Below are 18,258 nucleotides of genomic sequence, written 5' to 3' on the forward strand. Positions count from 1 at the left end.
TTACATTTCTTATTTTTAAATGTCATGAAGATGCTGAGTTACTCAGCCGTAAGTCATGTAGCCTTTGTTTCCCACCAATATTAGCAAAGCTGTATTTTGATTTTGCTACTAAGTATTTCATTGAGACTTTCATGAGTAATGAAGAACTTGGTTAAATCTTTTTTTCTCTTGTTTTTTCATTGGTGATAGGTAGGGCAGTTTTTGAAGTTGACATCTCCGAAATGAGATATCTCTTCAACAAGCTCCTGATTCCAGCTCTCTAGAAGTGTCTAAAGTGGAAAGACAAGTTTTATCACACACATAACAGATGTAGGTCCTGAAGCTATTCGTTGTGTGTTTGTGAGCTCATGCTTGTTGCCGTGGTTTTGCAGCACAGTTCCGTGTTTGCGGTGGCTGTGGAGGAGTGGAGTAGGGAGGCTCTTTCCTAGTGAGTGCGCTCAGTTTCTCTGACTCTGGAGTACGGATGGGTTTGAGGCCTTTGAGAAGGCTGCAGTGTGGAGAGAATAGATTGTTAGCTGAGAAGGTTGTTAGGGATGTCTGTTCTACTGCTTGTGGAGGAAGGGCAAGACACCGCGATGAGCAGTGATGAGTGTGAGAAGGTGAGAGGGAAGACAGACATTCCCAGGTTGACCGTCGGGGCTCTTCGGTTGCTTTTTATGTCAGGGCATCTGTCAGATGTCTTTCCTTGGAAGAGTGTCTCGGGAGACTGAAAGTCCTAGCCGTGTTTTCTGTACATCCCCTCTGATTTAACTGTGTAGCTGCACTTTCAGTTATTGTTTTGTAGATTTTAACTGACGTTTGTAACACTCCTAACTTCAAGGCAGGTGGGAAGTATGTGTGTGTGAGGGAGGGGTTGGGGGAGAGAGAGCTGGCTTTAGTTCTGTTGAAGTTTGGCCCCTGAAGCATCTGATGTTGGGGTTTGTTGGTGCCTTTTGAGACTCATGGTGTCAGTAATCACTGCATGCCACTGGGGTATGGCAGAGCTGCCTGTTGCTCTAAATACTTCCTGTTGACTCAGTTCTGTCTGTAATGGGATAATTTCCACTCTTAGCATGTGCTCTGCAACTATTAGTTACCAGTTTACCATGTCACAGTTTTTAGATGTGGATAGCAGAAGATAAGTGACACAAGGAGGAAGGTTGATGAACTTACTGCCAAATCTTCCTTTATTCAAAATACATAGTCGTGTCCCTTTTGTGGAAGGTGATGCCAAGATTATAATTTTGTAGAGTCAGTATAGGTTTGAGGAAAAAGCTTAATGAGTAATGCAGATATATGATATTATGGCAATCCTAAACACAAAATTTATTTATTTATTTATTTTCACCTTCTTCATAGATGATTATGTGTCCTTAAAAAAATTACCTTTTGGGCCTCATTATGATGGTATATACTTGTAATTCAAGCATTGAAGAGGCCAGCATTTGAGGCCAGCCTGGGCTACTTAATGAGACCATATCTTAACAGCAACAAACCCCCAAACAGCAAAAATCATGAGTTACTCATGAATACGTGGATTTTTAGTTTTGCCTTTACATTTTTTTTCTTTTAAGATTTATTTTATTTTATTGGTATGAGTATTTTGCCTGCTTGTTTTTCCTGAGAAAGAAGAATCTTTCTCAGATTCTTGAGTATTGGGATTATAGGTGTGTGATGGCTAGTCTGGTTGTTTTGACACACTTAGTAAGAGTGAACATCAATTGGGGACTAGCTTTATCAGATAGGCCTGTGGGCATGTCTTGAGGCATTTTAATTGTTAATTGATGTAGGAGAGCCTAGTCCATTATGTGTGCTGCCATCTCTGAGCAGGTGGGCCTGGGCTGTAGGAGGGCAGGATTAGGCAGAGGGAGCAAGCCAGTGTCCTCTACAGCTCTGCTTCAGTTCCTGCCGCAGATTCCTGCCCTTGCTTCCCCAGCAATGGACTGTCACTTAGAAGTTGTGAGACAAAATAAACCCTCCTTTCCCCATGTTTCTTTTGTCCTGGTGTTTATCACAGCAAGAGGGAAACAAATGAAGACCAGGTATCATATCTTTTATGGAAATAGATGTTCATAGTTTAAATGCGAAGGCTACACTAGCTGGAAGAGTTTTCCTGTACCATGAGGATTACATGGTCATTTCCTTTACTGTCTTCTGCAGTCTCTGTCACCTTAAGTGTGTGAAATGTATTACATTAGACCCAGGATAGATTTTTATATGAAGAGTTCAATTGAAGAGTTCAGTTGAAGAATTATTATAATAGTTTGCATCAGTGGGAAGATATAGGAAAGTTGGATGTTTAAGTTTTCTCTGCTTAGATAAATATAAGTAATTCTTGAGTCCTTTGAGCATATTGAAATGAGAAAAATCACAGAAAATCCTGTTTATATAGTTTTGCATTGGAGAGTCACATTCATCATTAAGCTTAGTTAGCTTCTTCAGTTATGTGTTGTCCTAGATGTGCCTTATACTTTGAAAGATTCTTTCTTTGGATGATGGGAGGAGAGGAGGACTCTCTATAGTAGTTCTTGCTGTCCTTGAACTTGTGATCCTCCTGCTTCAGATACCTCAAAACTGGAATTACAGATAGGTGGCATCAAAGCCTGACACATTCCAGAGGGTGGGTGGGTTCATGTGTATTTATGGTTTTTAAAATTAAGTTTTGTTTGTTTTTAGTTTTTTGAGACTGGGTTTCTCTGTATAGCTTTGGTTGTCCTGGAACTTGTGTAATGCCAGTTTTCATAGGACCCTCAGAGACCATCAGGAGGTGACTCAATGCAATAGCAAGAGAGTTTTATTACGAGAGCGATCAAACTCAGGATCCAAGTCTCACTGACGCAGCAGTAGAGAAGTGGGACTCCAAGCCCCGAGTGAACAGGATTTTTAAAGAGAAAGTCTGTGATTGGGGGTTTCCATGGCAGCAAGCAGGGGGGCACAAGCCTTGGCGTTACAGAATTGTGTAAAGTTTAGCAGGACGGGGTGACCTTTTCTGAGGCACACAATCACAATGGCTAAGGCATGTAATCACAATGGCTATTCTTCTAAACCATATCTGAAACATTGGGGAGAATTTTCCCACCTGATTTCTAACTGATACTCATTGATTATTGCCAGGGAATTTGTCTCTATTTTCTATGAAGTATTTATTCTGTATTATTTCCTGGAGGCTGTTGCTAGGAGAGTTTACTTTGTTCTCTGCCAAGTGTACATTCTGTATTATTACCTGAATTCAGCTCCCAGTCAAGATGGCTCTTTACTCAGGCTAACTATACCCAGGCTAACTTAAACTCTTCACTTGCTCTGTAGACCATATTGGCCTTGAATTCACAGAGATCTGCCTGCCTCTGTCTCCCAGGTACTGGGATTAAAGGAGTGAGCCATCACCACCTGCCTGAAATTGATTGTTTACACACATGGTCTCTCTATGTGATCCTGCCTGTTTTCTTCTTTGCCAGCTCTTGGAGTTGAGTACTCTCCCATTACAAACTGAAGTGATGGAAATGAAATGGTTTAATGTTTATTGTCAAGTTAGGGTGTCTAGCCTTGTATTTAATAAAGTGTGCTCACTTGTGTTTTTCCAGATAGTGAATATTTTTATATAGTATATCAACTTTATACGGTAGGGGAGTAAGAGACAGTGTGACACAAAAGGGACTTTTCACAAGTTCCATTCCACCTTGGCATATACTCTGTCATTCTGTTTTCTTTCTCTTTCTCTTTCTTTCTTTTTTTTTTTTTGAGATAAGGTTTATTGTAACACAGGCTGGTTTCAGACTTGTGAAGTAGCCACGGCTGATTTTGAACTCTTGATCTTCATAATTCTACTTCCCAAGTGCTGGGATTACAGACATGTGCAATAATTTACAATTTATTCATTACACATCCCTATTGAAGCCCTCTCCCTCAACTCCTCCTAGTCCCACTCTCCTTCCCTCTTCCACATTATTCCCTTCCCCTAGTCCACTGAAAGGGGGAGTTCTTCTCTTCTGCCATCTGCCCATAGCTTACCAAGTCTCATCAGGACTGCCTGGATCCTCTTCCTCTTGTGGCCTGGCAAGGCCAGATTGCCAGGGGTGAGTGATCAAAGAGCAGGCAACCAAGTTTATGACTGAGGCAGCCCCTGCATCCCTTACTCAGAGACCCACATGGAGACTGAGCTGCCTAAAGTCTACATCTGAGCAGGGAATCTAGTTCCTTTCCATGCATGGTCCTTGGTTGGTGCGTCAGTCTCTGCAGGACCCCCTGGGTTCAGATTTTTTAGATTTTTTGGGGCTTCTGTCCCCTCCATGTCACTCTATTCCTCCCCCACTTTCTTCCATAAAACTCCCTGTGCTCTGCCCAAAGTTTGGCTCTGAATCTCAGCATCTGCTCCGATCCTGGGTCTTCTTTTAAGCCCTGTTGAATTGCTTGTTTTGGTTAGCACACAAAAAAGTGGGTTTTGTTGTGGAATTTCTGTAAATATGTATGTGGTGGTTGGGTCTGGACCTTGTGTTTCTGTGTTTTTGGGCTACTATACAAAGAACTGAAAATAAGGGCTGACAAAGATTTGTAAAAGAAGCAGGATAATTTGATTTGGATTGAGGAGAGTGTACACGTCAAGGTTGACAGGGGCCACATGAGTAAAGATCCTCAAGAGCTCCAGGCTACAACATTGGGTCTCTCTTTATGGGGTCAAAGCAGAGGGAGCTTCTGGTCACTAAGGGGCAGTTTGGGTGGTTCTCTATTTTGCTTGATAAGCCTAGGTTATATAATAATTTTTCAGCTGTCTGTGTTCCTCCCCCATGGTGTGTTTGGTATGACTGCTGCACTTAGGCATAAGGTGGCAAAATGGGGCTAAGGAGCCCAGTTCTGCCTTACTTTTCATGCACTCATACACTGTCCCTTCTAGTCTTTACATTTGGATATGTTGGGATAGATTTGAAAGAGTTGGAGGGAGGAGAAGGAAGGAGGAAATGCTGTAATTAAATCTTAATTAAGAATAACATTGGGGGCTGGAGAGGTAGTTCAGTGGTTAAGAGCACTGACTGCTCTTCCAGAGGTCCTGAGTTCAATGCCCAGCAACCACATGGTGGCTCAGAACCATCTATACCTTCTACTGCCGTCTTCTGGCATGCACGTATACATACAGATAGAGCATTCAAAATAAATAAATAGATAAAATCTTAAAAAAAAAAGAAATAACATCAATGGGCATAGTAACACATGCCTTTAATCCCAGCACTCAGGAGGCAGAGGCAGGAGGATCCCTGTGATTTCAAGGTCCACCTGATCTACAGAATGAGTCCAGGACAGCCAGGGATACACAGAGAGAGAGAGAGAGAGAGAGAGAGAGAGAGAAGAGAAGAAGAGAGGAGAGGGAGGGAGAGAGAGAAAGAGAGAGAAGAGAGAACAATTACATTAAAAAAGAATAGTGCTAGGACTAACTTAAATTTCATCTAATAAAAGGTAAATTGCATAGGTTCTTCTGTGTAAAGTGCTCTGGCTGGGAATGTTGAGTAGTACAGGAAGCACATATTTAAGGTGTACGAGGTCCTGAGTGTGGTCCTCAGCACTACAGAAAAAACAGAAACTAAACTAAACTAACCAACCGACCAAGAAAGCCAAACACTGCAAGAAAGACTCCAAAGTATTCTGTTTAAATTATTTGACCCAGTAGTTTTTTCCTTTTTTTTTTTTTTTATCCTTAAAAGTATTCGGTAGCAGGAAAAGAGCTTAAGTTATGTCTGAAACTGATTTATTGTTTCAGTCCTGACCTGTGGCGACACCCTTTCACAGGTGTTGCCTAAGGCCATGGGGAAACAGATATTTATATTACCATTAATCACAATGGCAAAATGATAGTTGTGAAGTAGCAACAAAAGGAATTTTATTGTTAGGCTCACCACAACGTGGGGAACGGTACTGAGGGCCCAGCATTGGAAGGCTGAGAACTGCGGCTGAACGTCCTTATGAGCAGGTTCCGGGTGGCAGTTTCTTGCCTTTGAACCTCTGTGCTGTCCAGTGGCCTTCTTGCTTATAGACCTGAAGTCCTTTATGGCATGATTTCTTATCCACATGGCTGTTATTTTGAGGAAAAGAAAACAGATACTACCTCGCTACATATTTGTGTTATATTTAATACTGTTACACGTTTGTTCGAGTCTGTATACTCTTCTGTGCCCAGAACCCACTGCAGCCTGCCAGTCACCTTTGAGCTGTCTGCTCCCAGGAGCCCCAGCCATCTGTTCAACTGTAGGGGTTGCCCACCCTCCTTTCCCGGACACTGCGTATTTCTGACTGACACTGTCTGTGCGCTAAGACACTGGAGAAGTAAAATACCTGAAGCCTACTGGTGTTTGAAGCGTGTGGTGGTCATGATGATGAAGTGGCTTGCTGCTAGTGCGTGACATCCCTGGATGGAAGAGCGCATTAAGGAGGGCATATCTGTATCAGAGCAAGAGGGGCCTCTGGGATCAGGGGTTTGTTGTCCCTTCCTCTTTGCATCACTTCTGTTTTTTTTTTTTTTAATTTTAAAGATATTTATTTTATTATGTGCATGTGTATATCTGTGTGTGGACAGGCTCTGGAAGTCAGAAGCATCAAGTCCCTTGGAGCTGGAGCTGTAGGCAGTTGATCTACCTGACATTAGTGCTGGGAACTTAAGGACAGCCAGCTTTCTTTCTTTTTTTTTTTTTTTTCAAAAATTTTCTTTCTCTAGACAGGGTTTCTCTGTGTAGCCTTGGCTGTTGTGGAACTCCTTTGACAACCAGGCTGGCCTTGATCTCAGAGATCTGCCTGCCTCTTCCTCCAGGTGCTGGAACTAAAGGAATGTGCCACCATGCCCAGCTTGCTGCAAGCTTTCTTAACTGCTGAGCTATCCTCCAGCCCTCATTTGTTTGCTGTTTCAACAAATAACAAACCAAACTGAAGGTGTCTGATTGAAGCTCATTTCCATTAATTTGAGAAGTTTGTAGACAAAGTCCTAATTGTCTAAATTAGGACCTCAGTTTTTCTTTACAAAAATGTTTCCATAAGCAGAGGGTGGCTGAATATTCCTGCCGTCCTGTTCTCCAGGCTGAGCAGAAGGTCCCTGTCCCCTCCCCTCCCCCATAGGGCTCTGGACACTTTGGGCTTGATGTGGTTAGTTCGTACCCATTAGCTGTAATGTGGCTGGTGAGGCATTTATACACCTTGCCCTTTTGAGTCCAAGCTTTCTCTTTTGCTGATGATGTCTTTTATTCTATGTGATAGAGGAGGGGAATCCTGATTAAAAGATTTACCTTTAGCAAAAGATTCCCTTTTCCCTCATAGTGCTTACAATATATTCATTGCATGAAATTTTAGTCTTAAGTTGAGATGTTCTTTGTTTTCCTTTTAAAATAGTTTTTATTTCCAGTTATTTCAGAGCTCTGATTGTGCCTACCTCTTGAGCAGTATTTCCAGTGGTGCTTCATTATTTCTGTGTGTTCTAGCTGTGTATGGAGTCTTTATGTTTCTCTACATTTTTTTGTTTTATTTTTTGAGGTGTATACACACAGTTACACTTCATGGAGTTGCATCCAGCCAAGCCTCTATGTTCTTCTTGTGAAGAGGCAGAGAAAAATCACCTCTCCCAAGAATTTCCATCTCCTGCCAAGGGACCTGTGTCCTGAAGAGCTGTACACAGACGGGAGGCACCTTGTTTGCTCGCTGTGCTGCTAGAGCTTTGATTTAATTAGAAGACAGGCTGTGGGTGGCCATGTGCAGACAAAGACGCACCAGAGAGAGCCCAGGTAGCCTGGGACGGGAAAAGTAAGTTGCGTTCTTTTAAAACATTTTTGGAGTACTAATGCTGACTCTTGCCTTTAGTCCTGAGGACCAACTTGTAACTTACTGTGTTTACACACTAGGTAGGTACATCTGTTCTTTCCCAAGACAGTAGAAGCCATGTTTGCTTTGTAGCACAAAGTACTTAGTGGAAAAGCAATTTGTTTAAGAATAAAAAGAAATCCGAGCCAGTTATTAACTTTACTTTGTACCACAGTCCAAGTGAAAACTCTTTAATACCATGTCATGTTTTTCTTTGTATTGATGGGAACATGAAGGATTTCTTTAGCCTTTTCCAGCCATTGCTTTACGAGCTCTGTGGACCCCATGATATGTTTCCCTCTTGACTGAATCTGTCAGGGGTATGCTCTGAGACTACACTTAGCAATTTCTGGGAAGTATGTAGCTCCATGTGTGAGTTTTCATTTTTCTCTGGGCGTTATTACTGTCAAGAATATACTATATTTGATACTCAGTTTTGAGCTGTTTAAACCAACCTATTGGTGGTATTTTTGTGTCTTGACTATGTTTATTCAATCTTTGAGTATAAAATATCTTGTAGTTTTGTTCGTAGATATCATTAGATTTATATGATCCAAGAATTGGGGTTTTGTCATTTTTGAATCATTGTTATCTATGTTTGCAGTTAGTTGATTATTTCAAACATTAATTTAATAGTTTAACAACTTTTCCCCTTTGTTGTTAATGAAGGATCTAAGCTAAAACTTTTTGCATGCTTCATTTCTGTGTACCCATAGACTATTTAATTTGAAAGACTACCTTTCTTTACTTTTTTGGGGGGAGGGATGTGCTGGGTATTAAAACTAGGGCTAAGTTAGGGTTTCTTTTGCTGTGATAAAACACAGTGACCAAAAGCAGCTTGGGGAGGAAAGGGTTTATTTTAGCCTACAGTTTTGTACCATAGTCTGTCTCTGAGGGAAACCAGGGCAGGAACTCATGGAGGGCAGGAATCTGGAGACAGGAGCTGACACAGAAACCATGGAGGAGTTCTGTTCACTAGTTTGTTTCCCATGGCTTTTTAGCCTGCTTTCTTAGAGCCTCCAGACCACCAGCCTAGGGGTAGCATTGCCCACATCAATCATCCGTCTAGGAAATGCCCCTGAGACTTTTCCATAGAGCAGTCTGTGTGGCCATTTTCTCAGTTGAGGTTACTTCCGACCAAATGACTATCTTGTGTCAAGTTGCTAAAAAACTTATTAGGACAGTTGATCTCTTTCAACTTGATACACAAACCCATCACTTATCACGCTATATAACTTGATAGGCTAAGATGTCATGTTAATATTAATATGACAGTATAAAACATTCCAAACTTCAACAACCCTACAGTCTTTAAAACGCAAACATTTTAAAAGTTTAGTCTCTTTAAAACATTGTCTCTCTATTGAAATTCAAAATTAGCTGGTGTGGTGGCCTTTAATCCCAGCACTGGGGAGGCAGAGGCAGGTGGATCAATGTGAGCTCAAGGCCAGCCTAATCTACAAAGTAAGTCCAGGACAGCCAAGGCTACACAGAGAAACCTTGTTTCAAAACAAAACAAAAAACCAAAATAAAACAAGCCAAAACCAACCAGCCAAAAACAAACACCCCCCCAAACAAAACAAAACAACAAACTAGTACTTTTTTTTACTCCAAAAGGGAAAAATGAGGGCATAACACAATCAAATAAAAATAAAACAAAATTCAGCAGTAGAAATCTCCCCATCAGACTTCTAGGACCCACTCATGCTCCTCTGGGCTCCAAAGGACTTCGTTTTTCCAGCTCTGCCATCTGCAGCGCACACAGCTTGTCTCCTAGGCTAAGGCCAGGTCTACTTCACAGCTGCTGCTGTGATGGTCCTGTAGTACTGGCATCTCCAAACGTTGGGCCGTCTGCAAGTAGGGTACACTTTCACTAGTACCCTCTCCTGTCTCTCTTTAGACCCTGACCTTGCCAAGTATATTAAGCTTCCCACGACCCCTTCAGGCCTGGGCCTTCTGCTTCATCGAGTCTGTATCTTCACCAATGGCCTCTCATCAGAGATCCTAGCCCTGCTCTCAGTGCCAAGCCTCCGCTGCCGTTTCTGCCTTCAGCACCACTTGGGAAATGTTACACAATACCAAGTTCAGCTGCCTTGGCCCTTGCTGGGCCACAGCTTCTGTGTGCTGACTCTGTGGAAGTACTTGCAAAGATTTCACCCCAGTGATGCTGGCTTCTTAAGTACAGGAGACTCTAACTCTCACTGACCAGTGTCAAATGCCTCAGCGAAGCAAATATTTCACTTGTAAGAGCACAAAATATGTTCTCCCACAGAGCCTTCCAAAGGAGGTAATCCTCCTGGAACCTTGACCTTAGATCTCAAGCCTCCATAACTCTGAACCAACACATTTCTCTTATTTACACCATCCAGCTTGTGACACTTTATAATGGCCTAGGGCTTATGATTGTGATCTGAAGTGGAGAGGGGGAAGTCTTATGGCTATGTTCCAGTAAACTTGTGACAAACATTTGTAATCCAAGCACTCTGGGAGGCAGAGGCAGGCAGATCTCTGAGTTTGAGGCCAGCCTTGTGTACAAAGTGAGTCCAGGACAGCCAGGGGTACACAGAGAAACTGTATTTCCAAAACAAAACAAAACAAGAACAAAACAAAACCAAATTAAAACAAAACAAAACAAAACCCAAAACACCGTAATGAAACTTGTGTGAATGATAGCCTTAAAGGATTGATTTTAAATTATTATTATTATAGCTATTTTTAAAGCAGCATATTTAGTTTATAAACTGTTGCCTCATGTTGCTAATTTAGATATTGTTTGCTGTAAGTAGCACTTAGAATAGCCTGAATAGCCTTCAGTGCATTAACATGAACAAAAACATGAATTCAGAGTCAGAGAACCTGAGCTCTTAAGAGTTCTTCCTGTTTCTGATGCTTATTCTCTTAGCCCACTGGATCTAAAACTAAATCCAGGCAGACAATGTCAGAATTGATTTGAATTATAGGATGATTATTTTTTTCTGTTATGTTGCTTAAAAATAAAGTTTCCCTTGTTATTTTTGTAAAAAAAAAAAAAAAAAGATTTTGCTTTAGAGGTTCACATCTCTTTTTAATGAGAGCTGATATTTCAACTTGAGCTGACTAGAACTACAGTCTGTTAAGATTCAAAATATCAGACAGCCCCAATACTCTTTATGTGACTCCAAAAATTCTCTGAAACTCCATAAGCCAAGCTTCACGGTCTGCCCCGCTCCCGGCATTCTTATCTTCCAGGTTCCCACAGCTCTGCACTCATAGTGATTTCCCAGTCCAAAGTTCCAAAATCCTTTCACTATTCTTCCTTAAATACTGTCAAGTCTGTTACAGCAATACCTCACTTCTGGAGGCAAAAACCACGGAGGTGCCCTGCCCACGGTGATCGGGATCTTTCACATCAATCATCAGTCAAGAATGTTCACAGGAGGACCTTATTTGCTTGTTAACTCTTTTTTTCAAGTATGGAAGTTAGAGGACAACAAGGGAATTGGTATTTCCTTCTACCATGTGGGGTTCTGGGATTGACCTTGGGTTATCAGGTGGAGGGTAAGTGCTGTTACCTATCGTGCTGTATTACTACCCTGGACTCCTTCTCAGTCCCAGGAAACTGGCTTTTGTAACTTAAAAAAGTGTGTGTGTGCGTGTGCATGCGTGTGCATGCGTGTGTGTGTGTGTGTGTGTGTGTGTGTGCGTGCGTGTGCGTGTGCGTGTGCGCGCGCACGGTACTGAGTACGTGCTTGTACGTACTTAGGAAAGTCTGAATGTAAGCCTAGGCATCCTCTAATGCTCTCCCTTAGTTGTTGAGATGAAGTCTGTCGCTCTGGCTCACTGAGGATAGAGGATCTCAGCTTCCCAGTGCTGTGCTTACAGGCAAGTGTGGCAAGTTATGCCACATATGGCTTGGCTTGGCTTCAAAGATTTACTTATTTGTGTGTCTGTGTATTCATGTAAGTGCAGGTGCCCATGGCTGTGATCCACCCAGTGTGATTTCTGGTAGTTGAACTTGGGTCCTCTGGAGAAGTAGTGCTTGCCATATCTCCAGCTCCACACCTGGTTTTTATGTGTGTGTTGAAGATCTGAACTTTGGTCTTAATGCTTGGGAAGCAAGTACTTTACCTTTTGAGCCACCTGCACAGCCCCAGAAGACTGCCAAAACAAAGAATGCTGTAATGGCGCACTCCTACTCCTTTGATCCCTTCACTTAGGAAATAGAGACAGGCAGATCTCTGTGAGTTTGAGACCAGCCTGGTCTACACAGGGAATTCTAGGACAGCCAGAACTATATAGTGAGATGCTGTTTGAAAAAAAGAAAAATAGAAAAAGAGAGAAAGAAAAAAGTTTGTGTATATCTCTTGAATTTAGTCCTAATTTATAATCTGGGGAAGAATTAAGAAGAAATGTAGCATGTAATTTAAAAAAAATGTTTAAATTCATTTTTTATTACAATTTATTCATTTTGTATCCCAGCTGTAGCCCCCTCCCTTGTCCTCTCCTAACCCTACCCTTCCTCCCTCTTCTCCTCCCATACCCCTCCCCAAGTCCAATGATAGGGTCCAGTCCTTCTCCCCTTCCTAGCCTATCAGGTCTCATCAGGACTGGCTCCATTGTCTTCTTCTGTGGTCTGGTAAGGCTGCTCTCCCCTCAGGGGGAGGTGATCAAAGAGCAGGCCAATCAGTTCATGTCAGAGACAGTCCCTGTCCCCATTACTATGGAGGCCACTTGGATACTGAACTGCCACGGGCCATCTCTGTGCAGGGGTTCCAGGCCATCTCCATGAGTGGTCCTTGGCTGAAGTATCAGTCTCAAAAAAAACCCCTGGGCCCAGATTTTTTGGTTCTGTTGCTCTTCTTGTGGAGCTCCTGTGAGTAAGGTATTGCAGAAGCAGAAAGACACACACGGTATATACTCACTTATAAGTGGATACTAGACATATAATATAGGATAAACATACTAAAATCTGTACACCTAAAGAAGCTAAGCAAGTAGGAGGACTCTGGCTAAGATGTTCAATCCACATTCAGGTAGGCAAATGCAATGAACATCGGAAGAGGGAGAAAACAGGGAACAGGATAGCAACCTACCACAGGGGGCTTCTGAAAGACTCTACCCTGCAGGATATCAAAGTGGATGCTAAGACTCATAGCCAAACTTTGGGCAGAGCGCATGGAATCTTATGAAAGAAGAAGGAAGTGGCACATAACTTTTAAGGATCTCAGCAATATCATATAAATCTAAATCTTGCTTCAAAATTGTGTGTGATACTTTAAAAATGTCCCTGTCTTCTGTCTCATTTTTAATGTGTGAACAATAAGGGATCATATGTCACTGTAGAAAACAACTTTAAATTGTGAGCCTTCTGACAAAAGTTATTTGGTTATTTTTCCTGCTAAAGGAGTGTTATTGGGAATAATTTTCACTTCACGTCTGCTAGGCTCTTGCATGCTCTATACATTTCCTGACAGTTCATTGCATCCATATATCTTGGCATAGGACATGAAAACACTGTACAATGCACTAAGCTCACAAAATTCAGAGCGGGAAACTCATTTATAATTCCCTCTTCTGGCATATAAGTAGAGATCGATAACATTTTGTAGTAGGCTAGAATCTTTTTAATAAAAACAAATATAGTTTGGAGAGGTCTTAAAAGATTGCAATCCTCCCTTCCCCCACACCACGTCATGAACGAAGGATCGTGTAAATACAGCAATTCTGTGATTTGTTAAATTCTATTTGAGTAATATTTCCATATTATTGTCAACACGGTTAAAAGGTATAATGACTTATGACTTAGGTTGAAGGGGGAAGTGTAGGTTGCTGCCAAATCTGGCAGAATTGGAGAAATAGCATTTGTCTTTTTATTGTAGTTCATGTGGAAAGAACAGTTTCAGGTACTGTGTGTGCTAACTTCCTTCTGAACATCATAATGAATCCAACTAAAACACGTTAAAACTATTTCAGATGTGCAAGTTATGAAGCCAGTATTTTAGCTTACAGATTTCTGTTGTGTTTGACAAGTACCTCTTTGTACTGTGGCTCTGTGGCTTTCAGCTAAAAATGTGGAAAAACCTGCCATGATGTCATTTTTTTACTGCATAATTACATTTATTTGAAAATTAGGCAGATTAATAGCAAAGAGGTAAGTATAGTGATTCTTGCTTAAGTATTTTAAAGAAAATATGATTATTTTCTTTGATAGACTATGCCAGATTAACAGATGCTTTAATGAACAAGTACCAACATTTATTCCATTTTTTCTGACATTTTTCAAAAGATCTTACATAGTTTAGGATCATAAGAATTTTCCTAGTACATATGCTGTTGTTTCCCCAGCCAAATTTTTTTTTTTTTTTTTTGTATAGTTGGATCATTTAACAAATGAACTGTCACCAGTATTAAACCTTAGTATTCACAGAGGGTGATGCAAACAAATGTTCTCTGGACTTATATCCAGCACAGCTAAGATATTACTTTAACACATGTTTAAGTAGAGCACTGTAACTATTTGGCAGGATACAGTTCCGGACTGTCTAGTTGAGTAATTTCCTCAGACATTCCAACTTTGATCAGCCACAGCAAGAACTCTTAGCATGCCTGTAAAGCAGCCAGAGCATCTGCAAGTATGTCCTGAGGAAGAGAAAATGCCAAAAGAGAAAGAATACTTTGTCATTAAGGAGTTATGGAATGAAAAGGGAAAGTTGTTTTTTTTTTTCTCCTTAGAAACCGTTTTAGATGATTGACTCTCTTTTTTCAAAGTGTGCCATATTATTTAGTATTGATAAATGAAAAAGACTTTCATTGGGCTTAATACGAATGTTTTCTGGATAACTGCAGTGACTTACTAAAGTAAAGCTAATTGTTAACTTTCTGCTCTTTAAAATTGTAATAGTTTGCTAACATTTCAAATACAGTATGTATCTCAGTAAAGTATGTCTTCATCATTTCTAATTGTCTAGGTTTTTTGGTAGAAATGTTGCTATATAAGTGAGTCTTCAAGAATATCTTAAGAAACAGAATAACCAAAAACAGGCATCATAGGAATACCTCAAGTACCTTTTTTACACATACAATAAAGTACGTTTTCTGTTTTTTTATTTAAGTTACCTGAGTACGAATTTGCAAATATTAACTGATTTTGATGCATCAGCTTAGTGTAAGCAGTTTATCATGGTAAATTGCCTTCTGCAATGTGGAAGCTGCATGCTGTGTTCCTGGAAATGCTTTAAGGTGTAGGCCACAGCTATTTGTTCTCTGACTTTGTTTTCTGTAGTCCTGTGGAAATAGATAGGAGTACTTAATTAGTCCCAGTTCTTTTCTGCTTTGTTTTGTTCAAAAATTTTTTCCCCTCTTAGTTCTGGGGCTTAAACCCAGGGTGTATGGTAGGCAAGTACTCTATCACTGAGGTATATCCCTACTCCTTAACTAGTTTCAGTTCTGAAAGTCTTCCTTAGATTCAGTTTACATTAACAGTTATGGGAAGTTCATATTCCTTTTGTGACTTCCACATGTAGATTCTGTCTTCTCAGTTATTTATTACATAATGGAAGGTTAACACAGTTAAATAAAATTTATTAAAGTAAAAGTAAAATTTATTGAAAGTAAAAGTTTTGCTGAATTTTCACTGAATGTTTATTTAGAATTAAACAAAAGACATTAAAATTGGCACACTTATTCCTCAGGTTTGTATCCTAAAGGGTGTGCAGAGAAATGATCAATTGGCAAGCTGAAGAGAGGGTGGTGGGCAAGTCCCATATCCACTAACAGATATTCAGGGTTGGTGTAAGCAGGCCTCTGAGGTGACCGCTCTATTAGCCTTTTGCCATTGTAATGAAATAGCAGAAACTGAACTTTATTATTATTTGTTATAATTTATTCACTTTGTATCCCGACTGTAGGTCCCTCTCTCATCTCCTCCCAGGAGTCTTTTCCTCTACGTCCCTCCCCTAGTCCTTCTATCTGACTCTAGACTATAAGGTCTCATCAGGACTGACTGGATCCTCTTTCTTTGTGGCCCAGTTAGGCCACCTTGCCAGGGGGAGATAATCAAAGAGGCTGACACTGAGTCCATGTCAGAGACAGCCCCTGCTCCCCTTACTGGTGTACCTACACGGAGACTGAGCTGCCCACGGACTACCTCTGAGCAGGGGGTCTAGGGCCTTTTCATTCATGGTCCTTGGCTGATTCATCAGTCTCTGCAGGACCTCCTAAACCCAGATTTTTTTTTTTGGGGGGGGGAGTTCTGTTGGACTCCTTGTGGAGCCCCTGTTCCCTACATGTCTTTCTGTCTCCTCCTTCTTCCATAAGATTCCCTTCATTCTGCCCAAAATTTGTTTGTGAATCTCAGCATCTGCTCAACTATGTTCATAGCAGATTTATTCAAAATAGTCAGAATCTGGCAACAAACTAGATGTCCCTCAACTGAAGAATGGATACAGAAATTGTGGTACATTTACACAATGGAATGTTACTCAGCTATTAAAAACAAGGACATCATGAAATTTACAGGCAAATGGATGGAGCTAGAAAAGAGCATCCTGAGTTAGGTAACCTAGGAGCAGAAAGACACACATTATATACTTTTACTCACTTAAAAGTGGATATTAGCCATATAATATAGGATAAACATACTAAAATCTATAGTCCTAAAAAAGCTAAACAACAAGGAGGGCCCTAGGGAAGAGACTTAATCCTCATTCAGAAGGGCAAAGAGGATACATCACAAGTAGAAGAAGACAGGGAACAGAAACAGGAGCCTTCCACAGGGGCCTCTGAAAGAAACTGAACTCTTCAGAGGAAATATTGAACTCAAGTATTTGGAAGTTCAGTGCTGTGGAACCTTCATTGGGTGATGTCTGCTCATGACTTCTTGGTGAAGGGCAGGCAGATAGTAGGAAGGTATGTTGGAGCAATTGACTATGTCTCAAACCAAGAAACAGAAACCTGGGAGGGGCCAAACTCAGGCATTGATGATGGTTTTCTCTGAGAACTGCCAGGCAATCCCATGAGGTCTGCCTTCTGAGGGCATGACTCCAGTTATCCAAGATTCTACTTCTGCAGAAGCATGAGACCTAAACCTTCATAAAATATTGAAGTTCAGAGGTAGCAGAAGAGACAACACACAGATGTGTGTGGATGGGCCCATATCCTAGTTTTTAGAAGCTGAAATTTGAAAGCTAGAAGTTTGGTGGCTCAGTGGCTTATGCCACTTTCTTGCTCTTGCAGAAGACCCATTTTGAGTTTCCATCACTCTCCCTGGCAGCTCAGGATACCTGTAACTGCAGATCAAGGGGGTCATATATGTTCTCTCCTGGCCTCCATGGGCACTACATGCGTAAGATGCACTTATGTATGTATTTACCAAGGCACTCAGACACATAAAACAAAATCTTTAAATATTTGGAATTAGTTTTCACCATTTAAATATTAAGAGAATCATATAAAAAAATCTAGATTTATAACATCTCTATAAAAAGAAAATGGTGATCTGGCCAAATGGAATGTGCCGTTTTCAGGGCTACAATTTGCCCGAGCTGAGTGACAGCTGGCCCTTGAGTCCAGAGCTTTTGACTGTGACTAACACTATATTCAAGGTATAACTGAACATAATCTTGGCTCAAGGTGTCAAGTTTATCTTGTTATAAGTGCCAAGAAAAGGAATCGGTACTTTGACAGTAGTTTAACATTCTTAGAGGCTGAAAATTGTTATAAAAAGAATTTCTATCAAAACTAAAGTAGTTCATTAATTTTAAAATGAATCTCGAGGCAAACTAACAATTTTTCAAAAACTCCATTCAAGACAATTTGAACCATTACCTGAGTGTGTCTGTCTCTCCTTAGAATTTTGAGCTCCATCTAAAACAGATCAAAGTACTTAGTGCTCCAACTAAAGTTGAACCAAATTCTTGATCTGCTTGTAGTCCCTGGAGTAAAGCACTGTGCTGAGTGTTTGTGCTGGAATGTATCGCGAATCCAACCCTTCATTTCCAGTCTTTGTTTTGCTAACCTTCTATAAAGAATACTTACCTTTCCTCATTCCATTACTTCTTACTAGAAATATGCTTAGTACTTCATATGTTTGTGACTATATCACTAATGATTTCCTAGAAAACTCTGTCTACCTCACAGTCCTTTCCATTTTTCCCTTGTTTTGATTCACTTTTTCTCTGCTATAGTGTGAATCCTCCTACCATAGTGATCACCTTTATAGTTGTGTGGCTTTTCACTGATTTCCTCTGTGCTACTGTTGATAGACACTTCAGACTTTCTCAGAGAGAATGAAAGTGAGTTAGGCACCTCAGGGAGTCACTGAAATGAGTTTCTCAAAGCAAGGACCATGGCCAGCTATGCCAGAGTCATGTGTGGTAGCTTATTAAAAAAAAAAAAAAAAGACTCCTCAGCTTTAACTGATATTATCCAAATGAGACCCTGTAGATGGGAGAATGGAATTTTATGAACTGATTC

At 40.8% G+C, this 18,258-nt stretch overlaps 1 protein-coding gene across 14 annotated transcripts in view; it reads left to right on the forward strand.

Annotated features, from left to right (window-relative positions):
- Tasp1 (taspase 1) overlaps positions 1–18,258 on the forward strand; it is a 225,635-nt gene that overhangs the window by 12,870 nt on the left and 194,507 nt on the right. Inside the window, exon 3 of one of the 14 annotated variants that reach the window (XM_060383194.1) lies at positions 7,483–7,749. The exons of the other annotated variants lie outside the window; for them this stretch is intronic. The gene's annotated coding sequence lies outside the window, so the exon portion shown is untranslated. The remainder of the gene's footprint in view (positions 1–7,482; positions 7,750–18,258) is intronic. 14 annotated transcript variants of the gene reach the window in all.

This window comes from Meriones unguiculatus, chromosome 4, assembly GCF_030254825.1.
Source record: "Meriones unguiculatus strain TT.TT164.6M chromosome 4, Bangor_MerUng_6.1, whole genome shotgun sequence".
Taxonomy (NCBI): Eukaryota; Metazoa; Chordata; class Mammalia; order Rodentia; family Muridae; genus Meriones; species Meriones unguiculatus.